General features: G+C 32.1%; 1 pseudogene; it reads right to left on the bottom strand.

The window, feature by feature from the left end:
* Positions 1-4,718: 4,718 nt before the first annotated feature.
* Positions 4,719-13,698, bottom strand: LOC149144339 (glycosyltransferase family 92 protein At1g27200-like; annotated as a pseudogene).
* Positions 13,699-14,415: the final 717 nt, after the last annotated feature.

The raw sequence follows: 14,415 nt of genomic DNA, 5'->3' as shown, positions 1-14,415 counted from the left end.
AAACCAACATATATAGTACGTATGAGATCAAAATATGAATTTCAGTGTGAATACTTACTATGTATAATTTTGACAAATGGTTAGTCACTTACTCTTTATCATGCGCCTTTTTCCATTCATTTGGAGAAGCTCCCCTTCTCTTTTATCTTCATCCCTTATGTCGCCCCAAATCACTGCACCTAGTGTGTTGTCAATCTACTTGATGTACTCACTGGCATAATACAAATCATATGATATGTACCCCTATTCTAGACCCCTCAGGTTTTTCCCTTTGTCAAACAAAACCTTCCAATTTATTCATGTACCTCTCTAAGAAGAACATCCAACGACAAGAAACCACCCCAACTAATTCAACCTCATCTACTAGGTGAATTACAAGATGAACCTGCAAGTCCATGAAACACGTCGAAAATTCCTTCTCAAACATACAAACAATCTTAGTTGTCTCTTTACACCACTGTGGAATGTTAGTCATATGAATCCCTTGTAATGTGATCCAATGTACAAATGTACATAGTTTAGATATGACACATCGTAGGTCTTTTGGGAAGTCATGGTTCACACACCCACGCACCAACAAAGGATAATGACACTGCTAAGTAAATAGTACATACAAAAATTAATTATATTTTATCCCATTGCATGAAAATAATGACAAATAATAACATCATGTTTTTGACATACACACCCTTACAAGGTTCAAATGGTCATGTGATTTCAACCCCAACAAATGGTCTTTCATAGTGAAGAAGCATCATACTGAAGACCCATATAAAGAAGGCACCCTCATACCCATTATAACTTCCTTTACCAAAACAGATCATCTTTCTTTAAAATCCATGGGACATCGCCTTCTTTGAAAGACCAAGAGGGACCAACCTCTCCTCTACTTTCTTGTCTTGGCCAAAGCTTCATTTTAGTTTTTGAAGAAATAAGTTCTCTCTAAAAACCACTGTGTCATTTTATTTCGATGATATGTGCCACCATAAAGAATACGAAACATTTTTAAATATATTCATCGGATATAGTAAGTGGGAAATATTAAGATGCTCTTAGTATGGGAGAACATAAAAGACAGATTTCATTTTCACCCCAATGGGAAATTCCTTAACATAGGTGTAGAAGAATATTTGATCATTGAACATAGGCTCCTCATTTAAATCGAACATTTCTACAAAATCATTCTCCTTCTCTCTCTCATATGCTCTAAGCCATTCAAATGGTGTCATTATTGTAGGCCTTTTAGTTCTCTCTAGTTTACCATTGAAAGTGGATTTTTCTCTTCTATAAGGGTGTTCTTCTAGGAGGAATACCTAGAGTATTCATACATTGGTTTTCGTAGGTAGTCAGACCACCTAGCCTTTAGAGATGATCCCACAAAATTTACATCCATGGTACCCTTTTGTTACAAGGCCTGCAAAATTATTGTATATAGGGCACATTAGCAATCATGAAGATTAGAACAATTACAATGAATTAAATTAATATGTGAAACAACATTGTTACATATATAAACAAATAAATAAACATGTAATATACCAGAGCAAACTCCTAACCCTGGATAATCATGTATGGTGTAAGAACATATGCCATACAACATAAAACTTCTCTTTTTTGTGATGGGTCTTGATACATCATATACATGTATCCCTTTCCATAATTCCTTCAATTCATATACCAATGGTTGTAAGTATACATCCATATTCTTCACTTGTCTTCTACCAGAGACTATGAGAGAAAACATAAGATTTTCATTCTTCACGGGAAACCATGGGGGGATATTGTTATTGATCACTACTACAGGACAAACATAATAGTTTTTGTTTTGGAGGGAATAAGGTTGACACCATCCATGGCTATGTTGAGTCGTAGACTTCATACTTCATCCTTTAAATTTTCGAGCCAAAGAGATGAGTGGTAAACCAAAATGAATTTTGTTCCGAAGTTGATGGAACCAACCAAAGAAAATAAGGAAGCAGTGGAAAAGTTTTTGGCAATGGAAATATAGTCATCATAGTGTTGTCTTTGAAAGGTTATAGTGGGTTGCAAGATCAAGGAAAGGTTGGTGCAAAGGAAAGAGGTCGATCATGGGTGTGAAGTTGCAGAGTGGAATGAAGGCAATCATCAGTATAACATCATCTAGTAAGACATTAAGGACCATAAGTACAGGCGACCATAAAAAAAAATGTAAAAAGATATCGGGATACCCTATAGGGTGATATCAAAATATGAAAGACAAAGAAAGGTGATTGGCCTCCAAATTAGACACAAATTAAGGCCCATATGACCATCCTTCAACACATTAAACCTTTATTTTTTGCATTAGATAACATTTTTTTTAGCTTTAATATGTTCATTAGGAAGGCTTATAGATAATTTCATATTATGTGCCTAATATTATTTTTTTTGTAGAATATTATGAGAATATTGGGCAAATTATGAAGACTTGGAGGATGAGATAATCTAGGGACTTGCTTCATGCTATAGGAGAAATATGATTGGATAAAAAATGAAAATGATATGATGAAATTATTGAACAAATTCTAGAGCTCCAGTGATTGATAAAATCTAGGAATGTGTTCCCTGTCATTTAATGAAGATTCCTAACGTTGGGAACCAAATCCACTTTTTGAGGGGATTTGGAGGGGAAAGTTACCTCCTCTTAAGGAGGATGCTTCCCCATCTATCTATATAAGTACCAATTCGAAATTTCCTCTAAAGGCAAGTATTTCTTAGTCTTCTTGTGAAGAAAACTTGTTATTTAGCAGCCACACTTTCATTTCTAGCAGGGATGGACTTGGATCGATTCAAATAATGAAGTTTGGTGCCATTTTTAGATTCTAAAGCTTGATTTCCTTCATATGAATTTGAGTATCCTTGGGATTGGTGATTCTAGGAGCCTTACATCCCTCTTGTACAATTTGTTTATTTTCTTTTAATGTCTTTTTCACTTGCATCTCTTATTTCTGCATTTAGTGTTCATTCCTCTTTTGTTGTAGGTTACATTGATTAAATTATTGAAGTGAGTTGTTTTGCAGGTTTTACAGATTCACAAGCATGATGCATCCTTAGAACAACTTTTAAAAGTCATATTCATCATTTAACTACTTGGATTGGTCTAGTAGTTCACAAATCTAGAATTTCTGAAAGTCTCTTATAGCAAAATAGTAGTAATTTTCTGCTATTTTTTAGAACATTCTAATGAGCTTCATTTGAGTTTATTCCACTTTTGTTGAATAATAAAAACATTCAATTTAATAAAAAAATTACCCCATATCATTTTCACTTGATTGGGTTAGGCATTTGATAGGTTAACTAGCTCACTAATTCTTGAATTTCCGGTTTTTAGAGTAGTAATTTTGTGCTATTTTTTAGCACATGTTAACATGGCTATTTTTAAGTGATTCTAGTTCGAATGGAGTCCTAGGACATCATAAGTTATAAAAAAAATTCATCCCATCTCATTTTCATATGATTTTATTGGGAATTCAACAATTTATCTCGAGGACTAGCACTCTATAACAATCTTGTCACTCTTGTAACTCTTGTAGCACTCTTGTAGCAATGTGTAGCACTCTTGTAGCAATGTGTTTTCGAGATATTCTTTGCCAAAATTCACTCCAAATTAATTATATAAGTATATTTATAGCCCATGAGTGCTCTGAGGCCACTTTGTCTGAGTTGAGGCTTGGTTATGTCGCCAGTTATCTCTTACATTGCTTGCTTCTTGAATGTTGATTTCTGCAATTAGTCTAGATTTCCTTTCTGCAATTTACTTCAAGAAAAGTGTACTTTCATTCTTGTAAAAATAATCTAGGACTTCTATTTCCTAAAAGATAAAATATTTTTCCTTTAATGCCATTTATTTTCCCACAAGATATATTATATTTGCTTAGTTTTCATTACGCTTTACGTTTTTGCACATAAAATAGATTTATTTCATCCCATTTACTTTCCAAGCAGGATAAATTTTCTTATTGTTATTTACCTTTTGGAACTTATGATTCGAATCTTACCTAATATCTTTTCTCATTTGAATTTTTTAAATTTCCTTCTTTCACTTGCTTTAAAGGGAATTAGATTAGGAAGAGGAAGGTGTCTGCTACACATACATTGTCATCCCCTCTTAAGTTTGTACGAACCTCAGGTCGATAATTTAAGTCGATAGCCTCAAGAGTTGAAACATTCTTATTGTAATACTGGGGATCCTCACTTTTTTGTTGTCGAGGAGGGTGTCAAATAAAACACTCTCTTTTTCTTATAATGATTCATTCTTTCTTTTTCTGCATTCATATTTTCAGCAAAAAAAAAAATTGCATTAGGCATATTTCATTGCATTAGATTAGCATTCTCATTAAAAAAAATTATATATATATATATATATATATATATATATATATATATATATATATATATATATATATATATATATATATATATATATATATATATATATATATATATATATATATATATATATATATTGCTTCAACACCACAAAGCCACCCACTTCATCATGTGGGGGAAGAAGAAGAATATGTGGGAAGGAGGCATGGAGCAGCTCTACTATGTCAACCCATATCGACAAGGGTCTTATCCTCCTCAACCTTTTCAACCATATCATGGGTCTTATAGAATTCCTCCATATCAGAACCAACCTCCCCAATGGGGTGATCCATATTATCCTCCATATTCATAGTTTTATCCTCCCCAATATGTCATTCCTCCTTTTCATCCATATCAACACCAACCTCCTCAACGGGGTGATCGATATTTCCCTCAACATCCTCAATATCCTCCATACAAATCTCAATGTTTTCCATCCCATCCACCTCCACCACAACCACTTCATCAACCACAACTATTTCAAATACCCACTCCCACTCAAATACCTACACAACCATTTCCAAAACCAAGCAATAAAGTAACTCAACCCACTTACAATGATGAGATACAAAATCTCCAAACAAATCCTCTTGATCCAAATGATATTCATCTTGGATCGGTAAGGGTACTACAAAGAATAGATTCCCTTGCTCCCATTGAAGAACAACATCCAAAAGAAGAAGATACATAGGAGACTAAAGAATCATGGACCACATTTGAAGGGGAGTAGCCATTGGATCCTGAGATTGAATAATTTCTACAATGCTTATCATCATATTATCTATGTGTTCAAGGGGCTAGTTGGAAAATAGTAGAATATTTGAATGACATGGATGAAGAAGACATGCAGAATGATTAAACTAAGAAAGAGAACTAAGGGAATCATAGCTATATTTAACTTTGGTTCCTAACATTCACTACGAAAGAGCACTACTTTATTCAACAATTGTTGGCATCATCAAACTCAAAGAAATTGGTCTCTCATATTTAGGTACATTTCAAATCATATGTTTCGAGTCTATACATGATTTTGTTTGCCATCTTGTTATGCGCATGGATCCATTGGAAGTATTACTATACTTGAAAGAGATATTTTTTTTTTTCAAGTAGGGTGGGATAGAGGAATAAAAGGAAAAAGAAAAAAATAAGAGGTAAAGAATATGATCTTAGGTGAAAACCTCTTTGAGGTAGTCAGTGGGTTAGAAAGAAAGAAAAAAAAGGAAACTATCCTATGTGGAAAGCTCCTTTGAGGTTCTTAGGTAAACCTACTAGCTAAAAGCCTCATTGAGGTGGTTAGTAGGCCTAAGAAAAAACGAAAAAATAAAAAAATGAAAAGGAAAAAATATTCTCTCTTTGTATCTCTCTCTGATGAATGTAGGTTTTCCTTGAATTTTCCTACTGAAATATTCTGCTTATACATGGCATCATTTAAGACATGCAACATTTCCCAACATTGCACTTTAATATGCCTAAATTTGCTAGAAAATGTGGATGTTTCATCTATTTTATTCTTCTTATTTTCTAATTATTCTCTGTCTTGGAGTATGATCCATCAGTCTTGGAAGTTGAAGATGGAGAATTAGTATTCCATTGAGGCTTGGAGGGAGTCTCATGGGCTTGAGTAGAATTTATCTTTTGTTGGTATCATGCTTTATGTTGACCTTTGGAGGTATGGGCTACAAGACCCTAATTCGAAGAGCTAGAGAGAGAATCTAGCAGCTTAAGCTTAGATTGTTCTCATCTTAGGTGATCACTGAATGTCTCAAAACTTGGTATTTTGAATGAATTCTAGTGGAATCCATTAAATTGAATAAAATGTAGATAACAAAGATCAAGAAAGGACCCTTTAGCTTTGATAAGATCAAAAAATTATATTATTTTTTTCTCATTGCCACGAGATTTTAATTGGGATATTAATGACCTAAATTGTGCAAGGTACTCCTCAATATAAGCATGTTCATCAGGTACAAAGGTTTATAACCTAGATTCCAATTCTAAAACCTAGAATTCATTGACCTTTCCAAATACAAATTCCAACTTATCTCAGCTCTCCTTTGGAGTGGTACATTGTTCAAGATCCAATAGTAGGTTATTTAAAACATGCAATGCATTCAATCCCATGGCTTCATCTTTTCTATTTCTATAGGAAAACATTTCATCTTCTTTTATAAAAATAGGTTGGTTTTCAACTAACATTTGCCAAAATCCAATAATCCCTTAGATTGTTAGAATTGTTGCATATTTCTCTTCCAGGTATAATAATTCTAGGGAGTAAGGAGCTCGATGGTCATTCACTCCACTTTAATATCAATTTTTTTTAAACTACAGTTTAATAGTTTTCCCAATGACCTCTTTATAGATAAAATAAACTTGTTCACATTTTTTCCCAAATGATTTGTTCCCAACAAACAAAACCTTTACTTTACATTATATATATATATATATATATATATATATATATATATATATATATATATATATATATAAGGATTCTTTGTGATCTTATGATTAGATCTTGATCCATGAAGTAGCATTAATTTCACCAAATATCTCGTGATTTTCGAGATGTTGGTAAAATTCATGCATTTTTTATAATATTTTTGCATTGGTTGAACGATATAACATCTTATCATACTATGGTGGGAAATCTAATGATTCAAAAGCCTCTCGTTGCAAGTGTCTTGGAGATTGTGTTTTTCATTTTTTAGTAGGAGTGTATAAACACCCAAGGACTTGACCACAAAATCAAAAAACCTTATACAAAAGAGACTAATGAGAATTGAAGAACAAAGGATAATACACTTCATTTCTTGAGTAAAAGGATTTACAACAATTTAGGAGCATTCCTATATTATCAGGAACATCACTCATTCAAAATTTAGATTGGTTTTGGAAGAAGATCAAATAACTTTGTGGAGTTGCTACCTCTAAAGTTCCTCTTAATATTCTATTGAAAAAAATTCCATTCCTTACAAATTTATAGTGACCCCTTCATTCTCATAAATTGGTTCAATGAGACACAAAGATGCCACAATCACACCTTGCTAACTATTTTAGAGGAGATCCTACATATAAAAATTGTATTTTCTCGTATTTATCGTTCCCACATCTATAGGGAATGCAACACAACCATAGACTCTTTATCTGAAGAAGGTGCTACACAAGATATGGGAATTTTGAAGATGTTTGAACACCTAGGTGAAGACACACATGAGTATTACCACAGGTTGTTCATTGATGGGTTACAACTGCATCAGTAACAGGAAGACATGATATTTATTTTTGCTTTTTTCCTTTTGCTCATGAATAAGGGTTAATGTTCATGTGTATGAAGCTAAATATGATACTTTATATGCCTAACCTTTATAGTTTTGTTAACAATCATGATATTAAGAATGCACAAAAATTCATCAACAAAATGTAATTTTCATTATAGTAATGAAAAATTACGATTTTTCCCGAGGAAGGCAAAGGGATTTACAACAATCTAATTTATAAGTGTAATGGAATATTCTAGAAATAGTTAGAAGATAAGTCTTACGATGCACTAGATAAGGATGATACATAAGCTTTCAAGTTCCAAATCTTCCTTATTGAAATTTTAACGCATTTGTAGATAGTCATGTAGAGAAACAAAAAAAAACCAAAATTTAGTTTGAAGATCGGTGTAAATGTTAAAAAAAAGGTTCTTATGAGAAATTTGTAATAACATGAACTATACAAACCATTCATTTAGTAATTTTGAGGTTGAAAATGGTAGGTTGTTCGACACCAAAGTTGTTCATTTGAAGGTCGATATAAATTTTAAAAACAAAGTTCATTTGAGAACCTGTAATAGTATGGAATGAACAAACCATTCATCCATTTATTTTGAGGCTAAAAATAGTAGGTTGTGCAATATTGAAGCTAAACATTTTGTTCTATTAAGAGTATGTGCTAACTAGTTTACCAATTTTACATTTTTCCTATCTCCCCTAATTTGAAAACTTAAATGTTTAGAGACAAATTCCATGAAATTTTTATTTATATAAAACTTGATGGTTTTAAAATTTTCCATGCACAATTTTATTAGAATATTATTATTCTTATTGTGTTGATAGGTTGTTTACAGCTTGAGAGAGATGTTGTAATTGAGTGTAAATTTTTAAATGCTAGCTTAATTTAGAAAAGATGTCGTAGTGTCTGTAAAATGTAGCATTAATAACAATAATATAAGCTCAATTAAAAAAGTAATGAAAAGTAAAAGATGATAAAAATAATAAATTTATCCAATTCAATTTGTTATATTAATATTGCATTTTAATTAATAAAAATATAGACAAATTTTTCCATGAAAAAATAATGATATGCATATCACATTAAAATAATAATGAACTATGTTATAAACTGTGATCTTTCAAAGCATATAATTAATAAACATATAAAAATTTAATAAATTTAATAAATAAACATATAATTAAAAACAAAAGGATTTGTAAATATAGAAATGTAAAATATATATAAAATATAAATAGTAGTCATAAATTAAGATATGTTTGACCATTATAAATTACAATAATTATTCATATTTGTAACTATTAGATTTTGGAATTTTATATTTTTTTATAAGAACAAATAACTATATTATTAGAAAAAAACATTAGCAAACATTGATGGTTTCCACTATTGGTCTACCACTTGGGAAACCAAATCAGTGGCATATGCAATTTTTTTATTCTTATAATTGATCATATTGTTTTCAAATTGAGAGTCTCATAAGAAAATAATTAAATATAGTGTTGTATGAAAGTAGAGATAGACTAGATAACATAAAAAGATTCTTGGAAATTAAATTATTGCTACAAAGCACTGCCTTTTTTATCTCCATTCTATGTGGGTTCCCTTTGGCCTAGGTGTTTATGGCTCTCTATCAGAGACTAATGAATAAGGGTCCATGTTTGTCAAAATATTATCAAATAGTGTAACCTTTATATTAATCTTTTCCACCTTCTCAAGAAGCGCTTCCATGCATATGATAATGTATTGTTATGTGTTTGCCATGCTTGTGAGGATTCTTCCCATTATAGTTTTCATATGCCAGTATAAGTTGATAGTCTGTGTGTAGGAGGAGGGTAATGTTCGCTACATAAGCTTAGACTTTTCACCTGAATTTGCCCCTAAATTCACTCCATGCCCGATATTTATAATGATTTATAATGACCTTTGAGGATGTTAGGCGAATGGTCTCGTAACCAGGCTTCAACCCAAAGTTGTTTATTGCATTCAGTAACAAAGGAAATAACACATCAAGGAGGAATATAGACTTGTGACGTTGCACAATATTTTGATTGCACATATATCATTGAGTCACCCCTTTGGAAGGATGGATTTTTACATAGGATGGACTAAAGTTCCTACACTTTATAGACACTTTCCATATTATTGGACTACTAGATGTTGAAGAGATGGAATTGATCATTTGGGTTGTTTCATTCATAAGCAAGAGTCTACGAGAATTATAAGTAGAATTGGATCATTGGTTTAACCAATGAAGAGAGAATGAAAATTCATCAGTTTATATGAACATAACCCAATGGCAACTATCTATGGCCTACAAATCATAGTGTGCAAATCTAGCTTCCTATGTCTTATCCCAAGGCCATGGATGGTGCCACACATTATAGTCATTGGCTGCCATATATTTTATTATTTATCCCAAACTTACACTGTTGTTTTTATCATAGATGATCAATTTTTCCACTCGTAAGTGTGAGTGATAAACAATCTACTCCTTGAGAAATTTCACTCCATTGAATACCATGGTGCAAATGCATAGTTGTAACTTTTTTGATTCTTTTTGTAATATGGGAATATATGATTAGGATAGTAATAGGCTAATAAAGGAAGTTGGAAATTATTTTTCTTACGAATTATTGTGAGAGTGACTTCAACACCAACAAGCATAGGTCAGAGGTGTTTCTCCAGTTGTTGGCATCTGAAGATCTCCTGAGCAAAAACCATCATGGAAATATCCATGGTATTATTGAATAAGCATCGAATATTTTAGTGCTTAGAGTTGTTGCATTGATTTTGATTGATTCCCTTGGAAAATAAAATCAAATCATTGACATATTCATCACTTTGAACAATGCTCTCATAAACCAGAGAATTCCACTCAACGGGATGACGAGATACATCTTCGCCAAAAGGGTGGGAAATTGATACAATATGTTCCCACCAGAGCTAGTGAACACAAATATTCCATTCCCACCTGCTTTCAATCATAAATCAAACTAATTGGGATCGGGAATCCTTATGTCGATTGTAAATTATGAGAATATCTCAAAATTTGATGGTCAGGAGAGGGGTTAAACAATTGACACCTCTCCTAACCGTCAGATTATAGGATATTACTAGAATCTAACAATCGACATAAGTTCAGGAATTTGGATCTACCAGCAGAAATTTGATGACCACTTTTACCCCTAAATTGTTTCAAGAAAACACAACAAAGCACTGACTTAGGAGGGAATATATTAATAGAATTTATAGACTCGAGTGGCAACAACATGTGAATCAACAACACAATCTCATCCTTGGGAAGTATAACAACATCTTATATATACAAATTATTTCTAATATTACTAATGTTTCTTAAATTTCTTTGCATTATGATTCCTCCCCCATGCTTGGCCAGTGTTGGGTTGTGCCAATTACCATGGACTAAATACAAAGACACTCTTAAGCTTTGATTTTCTGATGGGATACCTTAAATTTCCACTGCAAGCCATCAGAATAACATAAATAGAAGATTATAAATTATTTTTCTTCGAGAGAAGCAAGCTACTTTAAATATTTACAACCTTGGCCAAATAGACGCAAGATCCTACAAAATATTTTCTAGTTGAGTACAATTTTGTTGGTGTACATGGACATTAACATTACATAAAGAACACTTAGGTTTGGTAAGCTTTAGTTAGCTTTGGTATAACTTGCATGTGGTGTACATGCACATTAGCATAGCAAAAAGCACACTTATCTTTAGTTAGCTTTAGTGCTTGCATGTAGTTAAACTTAACTTAGTTTCTTTATTTATTGACTCTTTTATCACTATTGAACATATAAAATTCCTTCTCTCTTCCATTTTCTCAATTCTTGTAATTTTATGTAATTATTCTCCAGATAAGTCGTTACCTATTCAGGCTCTAATAATTTAACTTGGTCTCAAAGTGACGAGGGGCTTGGATAAGGTGCATGAACATTTTTTGTAGGTTTTAAGATGAAAGCATTATAAATTTCTAGGAGATTAAAAGTGTTGCAATTTTCCACAAATTGAAAGTGTTGAAAACTACTGAAGAATTGATTAGTGAAATAATGGAATTTCCAACGTTCGCCTTTCTCACTTTGTACAATTACTATGAATGGAATTCGATGATTTTGCTTCATCTTAGGAGAAAAATCTTTTACCAGATAGTCATGGGAATTGAGACAAAATCAATGTCAAAGGATGATGATTTCGATTGGCTTAACATATATGACATGACTTATAGAAGATTGTGTTTATCTGTATCTTGTGATATTATTTATCAGATCATAGATATTGAATCACCACATGAAATTTGGACTACATTGAAAGGATTATATGGTGATGAATATTATCTAAAAGAACATCATTTGGAGATAGAGAACTTGAACTATCATAACAGTCATGAAACTAGTGAATACTTCTTCAACAACGTGTAAAAATATTATTGAGACAATGTTGTACATGAAGACACTTCTTCTTATGTTGATGATGAAGTTGTTGCAGATGAGAATTTTATCCTGTCTAATAATGAAGATTTTGCACAAGGAAATATATTCCTCCAATGGTGATGAAGACTCTGTTGAAAATGGAGACACTACTTTCGAAAACATAGAAGAGGAATATGATTCCTCTACTATTGATGATGTTAATGATGCAAATATGAAAAGGTCTCAATTTGATGATACCCCACATGCACTCTGCAAATCCATGCATGCCCATACATGCATCCAAGGAGACATATATAACACCATACATGCACATGTATGCATCCACAAAGGCATCCCTAAATCAATGCACACATGTGCATGCATCCATAGAGATAGGAATTCCCATGCATGCATATATCATATATGCATTTGATCGTGAAACACATGCTAAAGATGCAAGGAGTCCATATTAGCATGTGAACAGGGATAAGGAGAATCATTCCTTGATCCAAATATGGGAGTTGATACCTTTACTTCTGAAAATGAAGCGTGATCCTCTAGATTCATTTGCAGAGAATAAGTCCACTTCTAGATATGTACTTAGTTTAGGATCCATCCCCATTTGTTGGTCACATAAGAAGAGAATTGACTTTTCTTTATCATCAACAGAGGTTGAGTATAAAGGAGCAATGAATGTCTTCATTCAAGCCATTTGGTTGGAACATTTCCTTTTTGATCTTGGTATCATTTTTCATCATCCAACTATCATGTGGTGCAACAATTAGAGTAAACTGAAGTTTTTTAGAGATCCAGTGCAACAACAACATACCAAACATATTGAGATCCACATGCACTACATCAGAAGTTTGATTCTTGATGGGATCATTGATTTGTAGTATTGTCCTAGTACTAAGAATAATGCCAAAATCTTCACTAGGACTTTCACTAAGCAGAAGTTTCACTTTTTGCGGGATCATATTAGGGTGAGTGACACAATTTCCTAGCATTTATCCTTTCTTTTAGTTTTTCATTATATTTTGAGGGGGTTTTTTTTCCACTAGGTTTTCCCTCTTTCATATTTCATAAATTGTACATGGGTACCTAAAATGGTCTTATTGGCAAGACTCATCCATCTTGCATCATACTCACCAAAGTTATGCTTAAGGCGGGGCAGGGAGGAAGGGGGCGTATTGGCATACATGGACATTAACATAGCATAAATCACACTTAGATTTGGTTAGATTTAGTTATATTTAGTGCCTGCATGTGATGTGAATGCACATTAAGCTAGTATAAAGCACTTAACTTTAGTTAGCTTTAGTGCTTGCATGCAGTTAAGCTTAACTTCACTTCTTTGTGTATTGATTCTTTCATCACTATTGAATATATAAAATTCATTCTCTCTTCCATTTTTCCTCAAGTATTGAAAGTTTATAAGTATTCTCTGACTAATCTCTTACCTGTGCAGGGTCTAATTATTTAACAAATTTAAAAGAAAATAGCTAGAAGCAAATATTTTCTTTTGTAGATCTAATAAATTGTCAAGCCTGAAATTATAATGCAGAGGAGTAACATGAAAAAAATCATGTACCGAGACATCTTAAACTTGAAAATTTAATTGAACTTTTTGATTTCCTTGCGAAGCATATCTTCATAAAATGACTATCTCTCATAAGATGTCTTGTTTTAATAGTTTCATGCTTGATTTTAAGTGAAATTGTAAGAGTCAAAGGGAGCAGTTATCGTAATGTAAAATCCATTGGAATATCTCATTAATGATAATGGGTATGATTCTCTCAAAGAAATAAAAATGTTATTTTTCTATTATCATAGATAATAAAAAATTACAATGAATTTATCTTCAACATTTCAAAAGAGTTTGTTAGAGGTTTAACAAGATAACTAGAAATATAGAGATTGGGTTACAAATTTTAATTGTAGTTCTGAAAAAACCACAAGAACTAAATCATACTAGAATAAAAATATAATTAATAAGTAAAAAAAGACAAGTAAGATAAACAAAAGTTATACAACTATTCTTCTAGTAAGTTGAAGCCATTACTTCAAAAAAATACCCATTTTTGATAAGTCATCCACCATTACATTTAGTTCACTGAAAATATGAACCATCTATGAATCGACGATTTCCACTTGAAGAGATTTAATATTAAGCTGACATATCTTCATAGCCATACATCAAAGTTATTGTCTTCCTTTTGCCCATTCTATAATTGAAACTAAATCACCAAAAAAATTCAGACATTAAAAGCTTTGAAGCAAATTTCAGTAAGCCCCAAGTAGTCCAATTTTTCTCTT

This window comes from Pinus tabuliformis, chromosome X (assembly GCF_031772625.1).
Source record: "Pinus tabuliformis cultivar Carrire ecotype Pingquan chromosome X, CPIR1, whole genome shotgun sequence".
Taxonomy (NCBI): domain Eukaryota; kingdom Viridiplantae; phylum Streptophyta; class Pinopsida; order Pinales; family Pinaceae; genus Pinus; species Pinus tabuliformis.
Note: the sequence above shows the minus strand (reverse complement) of the source record. Positions and strands in the feature narration are given on the sequence as shown.